The sequence below is a fragment of the Nycticebus coucang genome, chromosome 4 (genome assembly GCF_027406575.1).
Source record: "Nycticebus coucang isolate mNycCou1 chromosome 4, mNycCou1.pri, whole genome shotgun sequence".
In the NCBI taxonomy this organism is placed as follows: domain Eukaryota; kingdom Metazoa; phylum Chordata; class Mammalia; order Primates; family Lorisidae; genus Nycticebus; species Nycticebus coucang.
In genome coordinates this window covers 127657444-127674184 of record NC_069783.1, presented here as the reverse complement: position 1 = coordinate 127674184, position 16741 = coordinate 127657444, and the positions used below count along the sequence as shown (strand labels likewise).

Here is a 16741-nt window from a genome sequence, read left to right as displayed (position 1 = left end):
TTCAACCAATTACAAATCAAAGAGTTTTAAAACCCACCTATAACCTGTAAACCTCCATTTTGAGATGTCCCACCTTTTTAGGCCAACCAACTTACACCCTGCCTTGTATTGATTTATGACTTTACATGCAATTCCTGTCTCCCTGAATTGAATAGAACCAAACTAATCCAGTCACAGTGAGTCCACTTGCTCAAGGTTTCTTGGGCATGGGTCCAGGCCATGGTCCTCAAATTCAGTTCTTAGAATAGACCTCTTCAAATTATTTTACAGAGTTTGCCTTCTCTTCTGTTGACAATGTTCAGTGAAGGTGGTGAGTTCAAGACATTTGTACTGATGCCATCTAAATCTCTTGGTGGAGGGATCTAATGAATCTGGTTCTTTGGTGTGAGGGCAAAAGAAAAACAGACCCTTGTGTTCTTCCTCTATGCAAGGCATCAGTAAATTAACAAGGGAAGAGAAGAGGTCCCTATAAGACCAGCCTCTGTAGAAACTGTTAATCAGTTCCACACACACCCTAAACCCCTCCCTCTAACCCAAAATGAATGGTGTGAAATTAGACTACCAAACCTCAAGACAGGTGGACAGTCTTTTCCAAAGTCAAGTTTAGAAGAGGATCTTTACCTTGAGTCTAAAATTTCCTTCAGGCCATAGATCATATATACCTACCATGATCTGCTTGTGTCACAGAGAAATTATTGAATTTTGAGCTGAAAGAAAATAAAACCTACATAGCTTTTTTTGTTTTTTGAGACAAAGTCTTGCTTTGTTGCCCTTTGTAGAGTGCCATAGCAATACAGCTCATAACAACCTCAAATACTTGGTCTCAAGTGATCCTCTTTCCTCAGCCTCCCAAGTACCTGGGACTACAGGCGTCCACCATAACACCTGGCTATTTTTTTCTTTTTTAGAGACAGGGTCTCATTCTTGCTCAAGCTAGTCTCGGACTCCTGAGCTCAAGAAATCCACCTGCCTCAGCCTCCTACAGTGCTAGGACTACAGGTGTGAGTTACAGTGCCTGGCCCCTCTACATTACTTGTTGAAGGGTAGTCAGGAAAGCAAGTATAAGGAATTAGGCTAAAGTAATGTATTTTCTTTCTGAACATTTTTTGCACTATAGCTTAACATGAACACCATTTTCCCCCACAGTGCAAAGATGCCCACAGATCATTCTTCATAGGTATATATTTTTTTTAAAAAATAAGGTTTGGAGTGACAGGGAGAGAAGTGCGCTATGGCAGATTTTCTGGAATTCTTTCTGCTTTACCATTTATTTATTATTATTTTTGGCAGGGTTTTTTGGCCGGGGGCTGGGTTTGAACCCGCCACCTCTGGTATATGGGGCCGGCGCCCTACTCCTTTGAGCCACAGGCACCACCCTGGTTTGCCATTTAAAAGAAACTGACTCTGGGTGGCACCAGTGGCTCAGTGCGTAGGGCACCGGCCCCATATACCAAGGGTGGCGAGTTCAAACCCAGCCCCCGCCAAACTGCAACAAAAATAAAGAGTCAGGCCTTGTGGCGTGCGCCTGTCGTCTCAGCTACTTGGGAGGCTGAGGCAAGAAAATCGCCTAAACTCAGAAGTTGGAGGTTGCTGTGAGCAGTGTGACGCCACAGCACTCTACCGAGGGCAATAAAGTAAGACTCTGTCTCTACCAAATAAATAAATAAATTAATAAAAAACTAAAAGAAACTGACTCCGAGAAAACATCCTTTCCCTTTTGCACCCTGGAGGACTTTGTGTTACGCTTCCTTCTTTGTGGCTATATGCTGTATACATTTCAGCGGTTAGAAACTCTGTACATGAGTAGGAATCAATGTTATATTCGAACGTAGGATTTCAAGGACAATTCACATATCAAAGCAGCATTGTTAGGGCTCCCAAGACAATGCTAATTTGAGCATTACTTGCTTGACATCTTTTATCACCCATTCCAAAGATCATTTCTAGGGAAAGCAGAGCATGTCATATGGAAGTTACACACGTCTCCTGGCCTCTTTGTACCTTAGTTTCCTCACCTGAAAAAAATGGATGGATCCTTTCTGTGAAATATAAATATAACTTTAAAAAAAAGTAAAAAAGAAAAATTGGATAGATCTTAAGATATGCTATTCAGAGTTCATAATGAGCTTATACCTAGTTAACTGATAACTGAATGATGCTTTTACACATAGCTTTTTATGTGTTCATCTATTTAACTTACACCTTGTGTAAAAATTGCATTCCATGCCACGCCTGAAACGTTCCGAAGCTCAGTTCAGTGATTAAATTGCAACCAAGATTTCTACAAAAAACAGCAAAAAAAAGGAAAGACATAAGCCAATAAAGAAGAAGAAAAGATATTCTTTCAGAGCATTTATCATTTGGCAGTGATTCTAACTTATATATGACAAAACATAACCTCAGTACTTTCTCCGTACAAGAAGGAAATTTCGCTGTAGAAGATATGATTTATACTTTATTGCATTTACTATACATGCAATGTGTAGATACAAAACAGTGAATGCTCAGCCAATACTTGTGTTAAGAGATCTTTATTTCTCTACGACAGAGTTTTGCAACTTCAGCGCTATTGACATATTAGCTGTATAATTCTTTGGGGGATTTGTCCTGTACATTGTAGGTCAACAACATTCCTGGCTTTTGCCCACCAGGTAGGTGTCAGTAACATACCCACAGTTGTGACAACTGAAAATGTCTCCAGGCATTGCCAAATGTCGTCTGGGTACAAAATCCCACTAGTTGAGACCATTGTTCTATTATGATCCCCTCTGATCTGTGTAATAATTCTGTGTGTAATAATTCTCACACTAATCTTTGCTAGAGATTAAATGAATTTGCTATAAATTTTAGTAACTTTCTACTAGTAAAATTTTAATCATATTTCAAAATGAATAGTAGAGGGTTTATGAGTTTAATAAAAGTTCCAAATGTAATGAAGTTCTATTTGTAACTTACACATACTGCAGAAATGGTAGTGATTCAAAGGTACGTCTTTCAATAAATTGGATTTTATTGCAGGATAAATCTCTAGAAAAAGTAAAAGGAAGACACTGCCTTGATTAGATACCAAATTAGTAGGAACAACTAGTAGAGTTTAGAATGATAATAATGAATATGTAGCTTTTGTCTACATTCTAAACTTTTGGACTTGTATTTGAACTTTCCATAGCCCCCTAATGCTCCCTGTATTTCATGATTTTCACCAATAAAATATGCAACTGTAGATCTTAAAAGATTTTGGATGTAATCTTCCCCTGGGCAGCAGGAGACTTGATTAAACAACCTTTTGTAGCCTAATCAAATTCTAGATTAGAAGCTTCAAGTTTTTATTTTTCTATATAATTTCTAATATGAAAAGGAATAACCTCACATTTTACACCTTTCTGGTTTAATTCTGTTTTTCTAAGCTAGTTCAATACCAAAAGAGATAAGTTACCCTTCTAATTAATATATAACTTTGAGGGAGGCGGAGCAAGATGGCAGCCGAGTAACAGCTTCCTTGCATCTGGGCACCGTGAGTCTGGGGAGATAGGACTCCAGGCGTCTCTGGCTGGTGGGAACTGCCTATCATCACTCCTATGAGGATACAGGGAGTCAGGGAGAGACTTCTGGACCCCAAGAGGAGGACTAAAACAGTGGAAAACCGGCAAGTGGTTGCGTGTGTTCAATCCGTCTAAACCCGCCCACAACTGTAAGTTCAGTAGTAGCGAGACTGCAAACCAGAAAGGCCTTACCTGTGAACTGTTTTGATGTCCTTGGACTTGGCACTGAGTTGAACTGCCTTGGGGAAGGCCTGAGCGGGAGTGCGAGAACTTTGGCCGTTGTCTAGGGCCCCAGTCTGAGCCGCTGAGCCAGACGGAGCTAATAGTGTTTGGCGGTGGGTCACACGGATCCATTGTCAGCGATCTGCCCCGGCAAGCTCCGCCCTCAGGGTCGCAGAGCTAGAAACGGGTGGGAGCTGGTAACCCAGCAACCAAGTAGCCTAAGGGTGGGGTCTGAGCCGCCTTGCAGCCCTAACCCTCAGGGGCAGAGTGAGACCGGTTTTGGCACACTGAGTAAGTGGATAGCCACTTCAGCAGCGATTCTGGCAAGAAAGCAGGGAAAGCTTCTGCTCAACAAGTTTACAAGTTCGAAGTGCCTTTTAAGTAGGCTGAAGAGAGATTCAGGGTGTCTACCTGCTGGGGTTTGAGTAATCAGCAGCCTCCAGTCGTATCTGAACTGTGACTAACATCTCATACCCCAGAAGACCACGTGTTGCCCAGACAATATTCAATAACATATACAAACTGCTTTGTTTTTGGTTGTGTATTTTTTTCTTTCTTTTTTTGCTTGGTTGTTTTTTTTGTTTGTTTATTTTGACGTTGCTGATATTCTTTTGTTTTTTTAATTTCAATCTTTTCCACACAGATCCCTTTTTCTTTCTCAATTTTCCTAGTTTAATTATAATTTCCCATTGCTGCTTTTTTTAATAACTTCAACTTCATTTTTGCTAGTGTTTCTACCGATATAATTTGGTTTTTCACCCAATTTTATCCCTGTAAAGTTTTCTGTTTGCTTCTTTTGGTTTGATTTATAGCATTTTTGTCTTTCCTCTCTACTTGGTGGAGGTGGGGTACTGTGTCTGATCAGGTTAGCAAAGAGCTGCTGACCTCAAGGGAACCACGCAACTGGGCACCCCCAGAAGGTGGGGTTTTTTAAGGTTGTGTCAAAGTACCCTACTGTACACCTATATTGCCCTGTCTCCCTCTTTCTGTGCCTCTCTTCTTTTTGTCAATATTCCTTATACCCACCCCCTCTCCTTTCTCTATCTTTCTTTTTTTCTTAGTACTCGGTCCTCCTTTCTTTCATCCCCTTTTTTTTTTGCTCTTCAACCTTCTCACCCTTCTGGTCCTGTAACCTTTAGTCCACAGGCACAAGAACTTAAAGAGCAAGAGGAAGTGAAAGGAAAATTAGGGCAAGCAAACAGATAAAAGAAATCACTCATGAGGAAGAATCAGCAGAAAACTCCAGGCAACATGAAGAACCAGTCTAGAACAACCCCACCAAAGGACCATGAGGTAGCTACTGCAGATGATTCCACCAGTATAGAAATGTTAGGAATGACAGAAAGGGAATTTAGAATACACATGTTGAAAACAATGAAAGAAATGATGGAAACAATGAAGGAAATTGCTAATAAAGTGGAAAATAACCAAAAGGAAATCCAAAAACAGAATCAAATAAGAGATGAACGATATGAAGAATATAAAAAGGATATAGCAGAGCTGAAGGAACTGAAACAGTCAATTAGGGAACTTAAAGATGCAATGGAAAGTATCAGCAACAGGTTAGACCATGCAGAAGAAAGAATTTCAGAGGTAGAAGACAAAGTTCTTGAGATAACTCAGACAGTAAAAGCGGCAGAAAAGAAGAGAGAGAAAGCAGAACGTTCACTGTCAGAATTATGGGACTTTATGAAGCGTTCCAACATACGAGTTATAGGAATTCCAGAAGGGGAAGAAGAATGCCCCAGAGGAATGGAAGCCATACTAGAGAATATTATAAAAGAAAATTTCCCAAACATCACCAAAGATTCTGACACACTGCTTTCAGAGGGATATAGGACCCCGGGTCGCCTCAACTCTAACCGAGCTTCTCCAAGACACATTGTGATGAACCTGTCCAAAGTCAAGACAAAAGAAAAGATTCTGCAAGCTGCCAGGAGTAAGCGCCAGTTGACCTACAGGGGCAAATCCATCAGAGTTACCACAGACTTCTCTAATGAAACTTTCCAAGCAAGAAGACAATGGTCATCTACCTTTAATCTACTTAAACAGAACAATTTCCAGCCCAGAATTCTGTACCCTGCTAAGCTAAGCTTCAAAATTGACGGAGAAATCAAATCATTTACGGATATACAAACATTGAGGAAATTCGCCACAACAAGACCAGCTCTACAGGAAATACTTCAACCTGTTCTGCACACTGACCACCACAATGGATCAGCAGCAAAGTAAGAACTCAGAAACCAAAGGACAGAACCTAACCTCCACACTGATGCAAAAGATAAAACTAAGCAATGGACTCTCACAAAATAAGACGAATAGAATACTACCACACTTATCCATTATCTCAATAAATGTTAATGGCTTGAATTCCCCACTGAAGAGACATAGATTGGCTGACTGGATTAAAAAACACAAGCCATCCATTTGCTGTCTGCAAGAAACACACCTGGCTTCAAAAGACAAATTAAAGCTCCGAGTCAAGGGTTGGAAGACAATTTTTCAGGCAAATGGAATTCAGAAGAAAAGAGGAGTTGCAATCTTATTTTCAGATACATGTGGATTTAAAGCAACTAAAGTCAAAAAAGACAAAGATGGTCACTTTATATTGGTCAAGGGAAAACTACAAGAAGAAGACATTTCCATTCTAAATATTTATGCACCCAATTTAAATGCTCCCAGATTCTTGAAGCAGACCTTACTCAGTCTGAGCAATATGATATCTGATAATACCATCATAACAGGGGACTTTAACACACCTCTTACAGAGCTGGACAGATCCTCTAAACAGAAATTAAACAAAGATGTAAGAGATTTAAATGAGACCCTAGACCAACTATGCTTGATAGACGTATATAGAACACTCCACCCCAAAGATAAAGAATATACATTCTTCTCATCACCCCATGGAACATTCTCCAAAATTGATCATATCCTGGGACACAAAACAAATATCAACAGAATCAAAAGAATTGAAATTTTACCTTGTATCTTTTCAGACCATAAGGCACTAAAGATGGAACTCAACTCTAACAAAAATGCTCAACCCCACCCAAAGGCATGGAAATTAAACAATCTTCTGTTGAATAACAGATGGGTGAAGGAAGAAATAAAACAGGAAATCATTAACTTCCTTGAGCATAACAACAATGAAGACACAAGCTACCAAAACCTGTGGGATACTGCAAAAGCAGTTTTGAGAGGAAAATTCATCGCTTTAGATGCCTACATTTGAAAAACAGAAAGAGAGCACATCAACAATCTCACAAGAGATCTTATGGAATTGGAAAAAGAAGAACAATCTAAGCCTAAACCCAGTAGAAGAAAAGAAATATCCAAAATCAAATCAGACATCAATGAAATTGAAAACAAAAGAATCATTCAGAAAATTAATGAAACAAGGAGTTGGTTTTTTGAAAAAATAAATAAAATAGATAAACCATTGGCCAGACTAACTAGAAATAGAAAAGTAAAATCTCTAATAACCTCAATCAGAAATGATAAAGGGGAAATAACAACTGATCCCACAGAGATACAAGAGATCATCTGTGAATACTACCAGAAACTCTATTCCCAGAAATTTGACAATGTGAAGGAAATGGATCAATATTTGGAATCACACCCTCTCCCTAGACTTAGCCAGGAAGAAATAGACCTCCTGAACAGACCAATTTCAAGCACTGAGATCAAAGAAACAATAAAAAAGCTTCCAACTAAAAAATGCCCTGGTCCAGATGGCTTCACTCCAGAATTCTATCAAACCTTCAAGGAAGAGCTTATTCCTGTACTGCAGAAATTATTCCAAAAAATTGAGGAAGAAGGAATCTTCCCCAACACATTCTATGAAGCAAACATCACCCTGATACCAAAACCAGGAAAAGTCCCAAGCAAAAAGGAGAACTTCAGACCAATCTCACTCATGAATATAGATGGAAAAATTCTCAACAAAATCCTAGCCAATAGATTACAGCTTATCATCAAAAAAGTCATTCATCATGATCAAGTAGGCTTCATCCCAGGGATGCAAGGCTGGTTTAACATACGCAAGTCCATAAACGTTATCCACCATATTAACAGAGGCAAAAATAAAGATCACATGATCCTCTCAATAGATGCAGAAAAAGCATTTGATAAAATCCAGCATCCTTTTCTAATTAGAACACTGAAGAGTATAGGCATAGGTGGCACATTTCTAAAACTGATTGAAGCTATCTATGACAAACCCACAGCCAATATTTTACTGAATGGAGTAAAACTGAAAGCTTTTCCTCTTAGAACTGGAACCAGACAAGGTTGTCCTCTGTCACCTTTACTATTTAACATAGTGCTGGAAGTTCTAGCCAATACAATTAGGCAAGACAAGGAAATCAAGGGAATCCAAATGGGAGCAGAGGAGGTCAAACTCTCCCTCTTTGCTGACGACATGATCTTATACTTAGAGAACCCCAAAGAGTCAACCACAAGACTCCTAGAAGTCATCAGAAAATACAGTAATGTTTCAGGATATAAAATCAATGTCCACAAGTCAGTAGCCTTTGTATACACCAATAACAGTCAAGATGAGAAGCTAATTAAGGACACAACTCCCTTCACCATAGTTTCAAGGAAAATGAAATACCTAGGAATATACCTAACGAAGGAGGTGAAGGACCTCTATAAAGAAAACTATGAAATCCTCAGAAAGGAAATAGCAGAGGATATTAACAAATGGAAGAACATACCATGCTCATGGATGGGAAGAATCAACATTGTTAAAATGTCTATACTTCCCAAAGCAATCTACCTATTCAATGCCATTCCTATCAAAGTACCTACATCGTACTTTCAAGATTTGGAAAAAATGATTCTGCGTTTTGTATGGAACCGGAAAAAACCCCGTATAGCTAAGGCAGTTCTTAGTAACAAAAATAAAGCTGGGGGCATCAGCATACCAGATTTTAGTCTGTACTACAAAGCCATAGTGCTCAAGACAGCATGGTACTGGCACAAAAACAGAGACATAGACACTTGGAATCGAATTGAACACCAAGAAATGAAACTAACATCTTACAACCACCTAATCTTTGATAAACCAAACAAGAACTTACCTTGGGGGAAAGACTCCCTATTCAATAAATGGTGTTGGGAGAACTGGATGTCTACATGTAAAAGACTGAAACTGGACCCACACCTTTCCCCACTCACAAAAATTGATTCAAGATGGATAAAGGACTTAAATTTAAGGCATGAAACAATAAAAATCCTCAAAGAAAGCATAGGAAAAACACTGGAAGATATTGGCCTGGGGGAAGACTTCATGAAGAAGACTGCCATGACAATGGCAACAACAACAAAAATAAACAAATGGGACTTCATTAAACTGAAAAGCTTCTGTACAGCTAAGGAGACAATAACCAAAGCAAAGAGACAACCTACACAATGGGAAAGGATATTTGCATATTTTCAATCAGACAAAAGCTTGATAACCAGGATCTATAGAGAACTCAAATTAATCCACATGAAAAAAGCCAACAATCCCTTATATCAATGGGCAAGAGACATGAATAGAACTTTCTCTAAAGACGACAGACGAATGGCTAACAAACACATGAAAAAATGTTCATCATCTCTATATATTAGAGAAATGCAAATCAAAACAACCCTGAGATATCATCTAACCCCAGTGAGAATGGCCCACATCACAAAATCTCAAAACTGCAGATGCTGGCGTGGATGTGGAGAGAAGGGAACACTTTTACACTGCTGGTGGGACTGCAAACTAGTACAACCTTTCTGGAAGGAAGTATGGAGAAACCTCAAAGCACTCAACCTAGACCTCCCATTCGATCCTGCAATCCCATTACTGGGCATCTACCCAGAAGGAAAAAAATCCTTTTATCATAAGGACACTTGTACTAGACTGTTTATTGCAGCTCAATTTACCATTGCCAAAATGTGGAAACAGCCTAAATGCCCACCAACCCAGGAATGGATTAACAAGCTGTGGTATATGTATACCATGGAATACTATTCAGCCATTAAAAAAAATGGAGACTTTACATCCTTCGTATTAACCTGGATGGAAGTGGAAGACATTATTCTTAGTAAAGCATCACAAAAATGGAGAAGCATGAATCCTATGTACTCAATCTTGATATGAGGACAATTAATGACAATTAAGGTTATGGGGGGGGAAGCAGAAAGAGGGATGGAGGGAGGAGGGTGGGGCCTTAGTGTGTGTCACATTTTATGGGGGCAAGACATGATTGCAAGAGGGACTTTACCTAACAATTGCAATCAGTGTAACTGGCTTATTGTACCCTCAATGAATCCCCAACTATAAAAAAAAAAAAAAAAAAAAATATATGTATATATAACTTTGAACTAATTCAGAATTATACCATATTAATAGAAATTCATTTTGGTTTTATATTGCCTTAATATTCCATGAAAGCAATTTTTTCGGTGGTACAGTGATGGGATGTACCAAAAGGCAACACGGAACTGGATTGTTATTTGAAAACACCCCTTAACTATAGTTGACTATTTCTCTTGACTCCAGTTTATCCCTCGCTCTTCACCTGGCTGTTGTCACTCTGTTCTGACTGGTATCTCTTCCTTCTAAACCAGTGGTTTTCAACCTGTAGGTCACAACCCACAGGAACTGTGTATTAAAGGGCCGCAGCATGAGGAAGGTTGAGAACCATTGTTCTAAACTATCCTGCACACAACTGACCAGATGAACTCTCCAGAAGTGATTCTCAAAGACCAGCATATGGGAATTTATGAAAGATGCAAATCCTTGGCCTTACTCTAAACTGACTGAATCAGTAGCTGTGGAGTTGTAGTCCAGAACCAAGGCCTAACAAGACCTCCAAGTGCTTGTGGTGCAGACTTCAGATGGGCATAAAGCATGGTGGTATAGCACGGTTCCCTGCGATGGCTTTTGCTTGGCATTCAAAGCCCTAGAAAGTCTGGCTCCAGTCTCCTACTCTCTCTCCTTGCACTCTACAGGTACTCAAAGCATTCCTCAAATACTTTGCTGTATTTTGCCTTTCTCCCATTTACCTTTTCCAAGTTTAGACTATTTCCCCCCAAATCTGTCTAAGGATATCTGATGGCCTTCTGATAGATCCTGTTCTAGCAGCATTGCTCTAGGAACATCTTCTCTGATCCAAACTCAAGTCTTTTCTCAAAATCTGTCTAAGGAAATCTGTCTAAGGATATCTGATGGCCTTCTGATAGATCCTGTTTTAGCAGCATTGCTCTAGGAACATTTCTCTGATCCAAACTCAAGTCTTTTCTCCTTCTTCTGTGCTCCAGAAGCAGTTTGTCCCTCTTAGTGCCCATAGCTATGTCTTCTTTTCAATGTAGTTATTTTTGCTCCCATTTCTTTTAAGTATAAACTCCTTGAAAGCAGGGATTAGGTCTTGCTCATCTGCAAGCCCACTGTGTTTAAAATTGACACATGAGAATACAGTAGAACCTCTCTAAGCTGATCACTTACTGGACTATAACAAACCAGGCAACATACAGTGGTGGTCGGCATAAGGAACTTCCACTGAGCACATGTGGCGCATGTCTGGTCTGTGAAAATGAGGCAAAATTATGGAGGTGGTCAACCATGGGGGTTCTACTGTATTTATAAAATGAGTGAAAAGCTGAGAACGAGTAGAAGAAGAAAAAAAACTATTTTAACATAAATGCAATTTTATTACTTTGTATCCTTCTTCTGGGCCTTTGCAATCAGCCCTTTGTCATCCTCTTAGTGCTTGTGGCGTTATGGTTGATGCTTACATGTTTGTTTCCCCTGTGAAATGTTAAGTTCTTAGAAGGGTAGGAATCCTGTCTTACTCATCTCTCTGACTCTAATATTAGCAAAGTGGTTGGCATATTCTCTTTGTTTTTGTAATTGGTTGGCATTTTTTCAATGAATGAGACTATATCCTAACATGAAAGATTAGCTTACAAAATATGCGTATTTCATTGTGGAAGTAAGGAAGGGCCTACTCCATTGAGCAATTACGTCATTTACTTTTTTTCCCAAATGTGGCAGAGGTGCCTAAGAAGACCAGTACAAAAGTGGTCATGCCTTTAAGGCCTAGAAGGTTAGATCATTCAAAGGACTATTTTTAGTGTCATGTACCTACTTCCCTTAAGTCTTCTACATTTGAAAGAAGACTCTATTTGCTAAAGAGCAACATTAGTGAGCTTAATAAAGATTAATGATGTACACACTTCTTGACCACACTTCTTTGCCGTGGGCAAAGGATAAAACTCAGACTTTCATAGCAAGGGATATAGTATCTTCTTATCTTTAAAAAGATAGAAATAAATACTATGCAAGTATTCCCTCCTTGGCAATAAGGCAGGAGAAATTTTCATTTTGTAATTTGGGAAGAATTAGGAGCATTGGTAATATGCTTATTCATTGTAAACATTTCTAGCTATACCATTTAACCATAATTTAAACAACTTTTTTTTTCTTTTTGAGGCAAAGTCTCATTCTGTTGCATCGGGCCAGAGTGCCATGGTGTCAGCCTAGCTCACAGCAACCTCAGACACCTGAGCTCCAAGCTATCCTCCTACCTCAGCCTCCCGAATAGCTGGGACTATAAGCACCCACCATAATGTTTGGATAATTTTTCTATTTTTTAGTAGATACAGGGTCTCACTCTCAATTAGGCTGCACTCGAACACATGAGCTCAAGGGATCTTCCTACCCTGGACTCCCAGAGTGCTAGGATTACAGGTGTGAGCCACTGCACCTGTCCTTAAACAACTATTTTCAATAAGAGTATAGTAATTTCTGCTATGAAATCCTCACTGCCAGCCTATTCTCATAAATATATATATTTAATGTATGATTAAATTAAATCATATCTATATGATTTTAATATAATGTTCTTATATTAAATATTTAATATTCTTTAATATTTTATATTCTTAAATATGTTTATTCTTTATAATTCATCTGCTTATTTAATAGTTAAATGTTAATTTAATTCAGATTAAATTATCAAAAAATTCTGGATTAATGGCATTCAAACTAGTGTAGATGGTCTATATTTTCCTTTCCTTTCCTTTGAGCAACAACTTAAAGTTTAATTCTTCTCATGCTACTAAACCAACTTTTTCAAATCTTTTTTCTTTCTTTCTTTCTTTTTTTTTTTTTTGCATTTTTTTCGCCGGGGCTGGTTTGAACCCACCACCTCCGGCACCTAGGGCTGGCACTCTACTCCTTCGAGCCACAGGCATCACCCAAATTTAGCTTTTTCTGAAGGCTAAATAGTAATATTTTAGGCTTTGTAGGTCACATATGGTCTCTGTTGCATACTCTTGTCTTTCTTTTTCTTTTGAAAATGTAAAAACTATTCTTAACTTACAGGCTGTAAATAAAAACAGACTGTGTATTAGATTTGCTCTACGGGTTGTAGACTAAATATAAATATAAGCAGATGATATATAAAACTTATAAAACAAGGTTCAATGGGTGTCAATAATTGCTCAGATGTTATTACCACTTTTTCCTTATAAGCAAAATTTTTTTCTATCCGTATCTTAGCTATATGATTTTAAAAACTAAAAATGCACAGAGATGGGCTAGAGACGGGCTAAAACTCTACACGGATTTAGAGAACTGCAGCATTTTATGGCTGAAAGAAGTTTTAGAGATTATCTAATTTGAACCCCTTATTCACTTTACAGATAATATCACTAAAAGCTCATAAATAAATATGATTAACTAACTAACTTACAAATACTGGAGGGATAGCAGGCCTTCAAATGAATCTTTACGTAATTCGGTCAAATGATTTTCACTGAGAATTCTGAAAAAGGATAAGGTTATTTGTTATTTCTTTTTTAAGATTTTATTATTGTTTCGGGTTAATCTGAGGGCACAAAGAAATAGGTTACAATGTTCGCATTAGTTAGGTAGAGTTCCTCTTATAATTGGGTACTGCCCCCAAGAGTGCTGTGGCGTCACAGCTCACAGCAACCTCCAACTCCAGGGCTTAAGAGATTCTCTTGCCTCAATCTCCCAAGTAGCTGGGACTACAGGTGCCCGCCACAACACCCAGTTATTTTTTGGTTGTAGTTGTCATTGTTGTTTGGCAGGCCCAGGTGGGATTTGAACCTGCCAGCTCTGGTGTATGTGTCTGGCACCTTAGCCGCTTGAGCTACAGGCACTGAGCCCCAAATGTTATTATTAAAGCCCCACATGGACCTATGTCAGGCTACAAGTGAAGTCAGTAGGCTTTTTCCCCCATTTAAAAAGTGGTTTTTTTTTTTTTTTTGAGAAATACAATGTGCATAAAATGCATATAACTTAAATGTTCAGTTTAAATAATTGTAAAGCAGGTACCCATGTAATATCATCATGTCAAGAAAGAGTACCATGAGCATCCAAAAGCTCGTGTGGCCCTTTCCAATCACAACCCTCTCTCTGACCTCAGCAGATAACCACTCTCTTAACTTTTATAGTAATTTCCTTGTTTTCAAAATATAGTTTTACCTGTTATATGTCAGTCACACAACATACTTTAGTTTGCCTCTTCCTGAACTTTATATAAATGGAATCATATTACAAGGGGACAAATTTTAATGGAAAATAAAATGACATCTCTATTTTCAAAAATGAAAACTCAGAGATCACCTATACAAGTTGAACTGATGACACACAAACTACTGTATTTTTCCAAAATAACTTATGTATCTAAATTGACTGCTTTAATAAATTAATAAGAAAATGATAAAAACAATTCAAAAGGAAAATGGATAAAGGACAGAAAACTCAGAAGAAATACAAATGTTCACCAACTTTTAATAAATAAAGGTATTTAAATTCAAGAGTAATCAGAAAAATTCAAATTCAGACCCATCATATCAGCAAAGAGTTGGAGAATACTTAGTGGTAAAATGCTGTCATATTCTGTTGAGTATAGTATAAGTTGGCACAACTTTTTTGAGGACAATTAAAATTTAATACCTACATTGTCCTCATATCAACCATTCCATTTCTAGATGTCTGTTCTACAGAAATATTTGCCCAAGTTTACAAAGAAGCAGCAATGCACCTAACAAGAAAACTGGACATAGGAGGGTGTCGCCTGTGGCTCAGTGAGTAGGGTGCCGGCCCCATATACCGAGGGCGACAGGTTCGAGCCTGGCCCCCACCAAACTGCACCAAACTGCAACAAAAAAATAGCCGGGCATTGTGGCGGGCGCCTATAGTCCCAGCTACTCGGGAGGCTGAGGCAAGAGAATCACCTAAGCCCAGGAGTTGGAGGTTGCTGTGAGCTGTGATTTCAGGGCACTCTACCAAGGGTGAAACAGTGAGACTCTGTCTCTAAAAAAAAAAAGAAAGAAAAGAAAACTGGACATAATCTAAACATCCATTCATAGGGGAATTATTAAATAATTCATGCCACATCCATAGTATGGAATCCATAATATGGAATGATGCAAGAGTTTAAATGAATAGGGTAACCCTCTAAGTGCTGTGAAAGAAAAATCTAACATGTATCATGAAGTGAAAGAATCAAGTTGTAAGATGTTACCATTTCTATAAAACAAAAAAACGTAAGGCCACACAAAAAATTTATTTTGCTATGTGTAAATATGTATGTAGGCAAATACTTGGGAAAAGGTCTGGAAGGATATACACCAAACTTAGGAGTAGTGGTTACCTCAGGGACCAGGCATCAGGGCACAAGGAGGGTTTCCATTATACCTGTTATATTGTTTTTATATATTAAGAGTATAACGTGTATTACTTACATAATAAAAAATACATTTAAATTGCCTCTTTCTTTTAAAGAGAGCCCACCAAATTTAATTTTAAAATAATCATAGAATTACAATCAACAGACATTGATTTGAGATGTGGAGGAAGAAATACCTTTCCTTAAAAGCGTTGACCACAAAATTCTGGACCAGGAAGGATCTTACAATGCAGCTAATTTTTTGAACTCATATTTGGAGAGAATATACTCACAGTTTCTCAGTCCAACGGTATGATTTCCATACATTCTCATCAATGTAAGAAATAGCATTTCCTTGGAAATTTCTGTGAAGAAACACAGGAGATATTCAAATATAGAAAATACTTCCAGTTTTCTAATTTCCAGAGCTCTGAGCTTCCTAGTTTGCACAATTAATCAAGAAATAATGTGGGGATTCCTGGAGATTCCAGGTGTCTCTGCAGCAGCCTCTGTCACCCTGTGACCTGCAAGTACTGGGACATCTCGGGAGCTGGGAAATGATGCACAGCCAGAAAGAAGAAGGCGGCACCGAGGATTCTGAGCAGCGTTTGTCTCTGGAGTTGGGCTCTGAGCTACGGCCTCCTCTTCAGCTGTTCCCTTTCCTGGGGATCCTAAGTGTCTCTGCAGCAGCCTCTGTCACTCTGATTCTGCAGAGAATTGACCTGCAGGACACCGGGACATCCCGGAAGCTGGGAAATGCCCAGAGCTGTCTGAGCAGCTGTCTGCCTGCAGCGCCCAGCATCCCTCCCTCGTGGTGACATTCAAAAGGTCCTCAGGGAAGACTCCAAAGGAGTGTCGACATTCAAGGACATGTCTGTTGAATTCTCTATGGAAGAGTGGGCCTGCTTGGACCCTGCTCAGCAGCATTTGTATGGGGAAGTCATGTTAGAGACCTACAGAAACCTGTTCTTACTGTCTCTAAGCCAGAACTCATCACCTGTCTGGAGCAAAGCAAAGAACCCTGGAAGGCGAAGGAAGACACACCAGACACTAGTCAAGCACCCAGCTCTATATACTCATTATACTGAAGACCGTTTTCAAGAGTGGGGCACAAATATTTTATTTCCAGAGATGATCCTGACCAGATATCAAAGCTATGGTTCCGAGAATTTAAATTTAACAAAAGATTGGGAAAGTGTGTATAAGTGTGATGATCAGAAAGTATGTTACAGTGGACTTCACCAATGATTAACAGCTACCTATGGCAAAGTATTCCAATGTAGTAACTCTTTG

The 16741-nt window shown here is 38.8% G+C and overlaps 1 long non-coding RNA gene across 1 annotated transcript; it reads right to left on the bottom strand.

The window, feature by feature from the left end:
* Positions 1–1922: 1922 nt before the first annotated feature.
* LOC128583888 (uncharacterized) lies at positions 1923–15808 on the bottom strand. The gene is made up of 3 exons (XR_008379576.1): positions 15742–15808; positions 2956–3027; positions 1923–2281 (listed from the first exon to the last, which is right to left on the bottom strand). It is a non-coding gene; the product is annotated as an uncharacterized LOC128583888 (long non-coding RNA).
* Between the last annotated feature and the right edge of the window lie 933 nt (positions 15809–16741).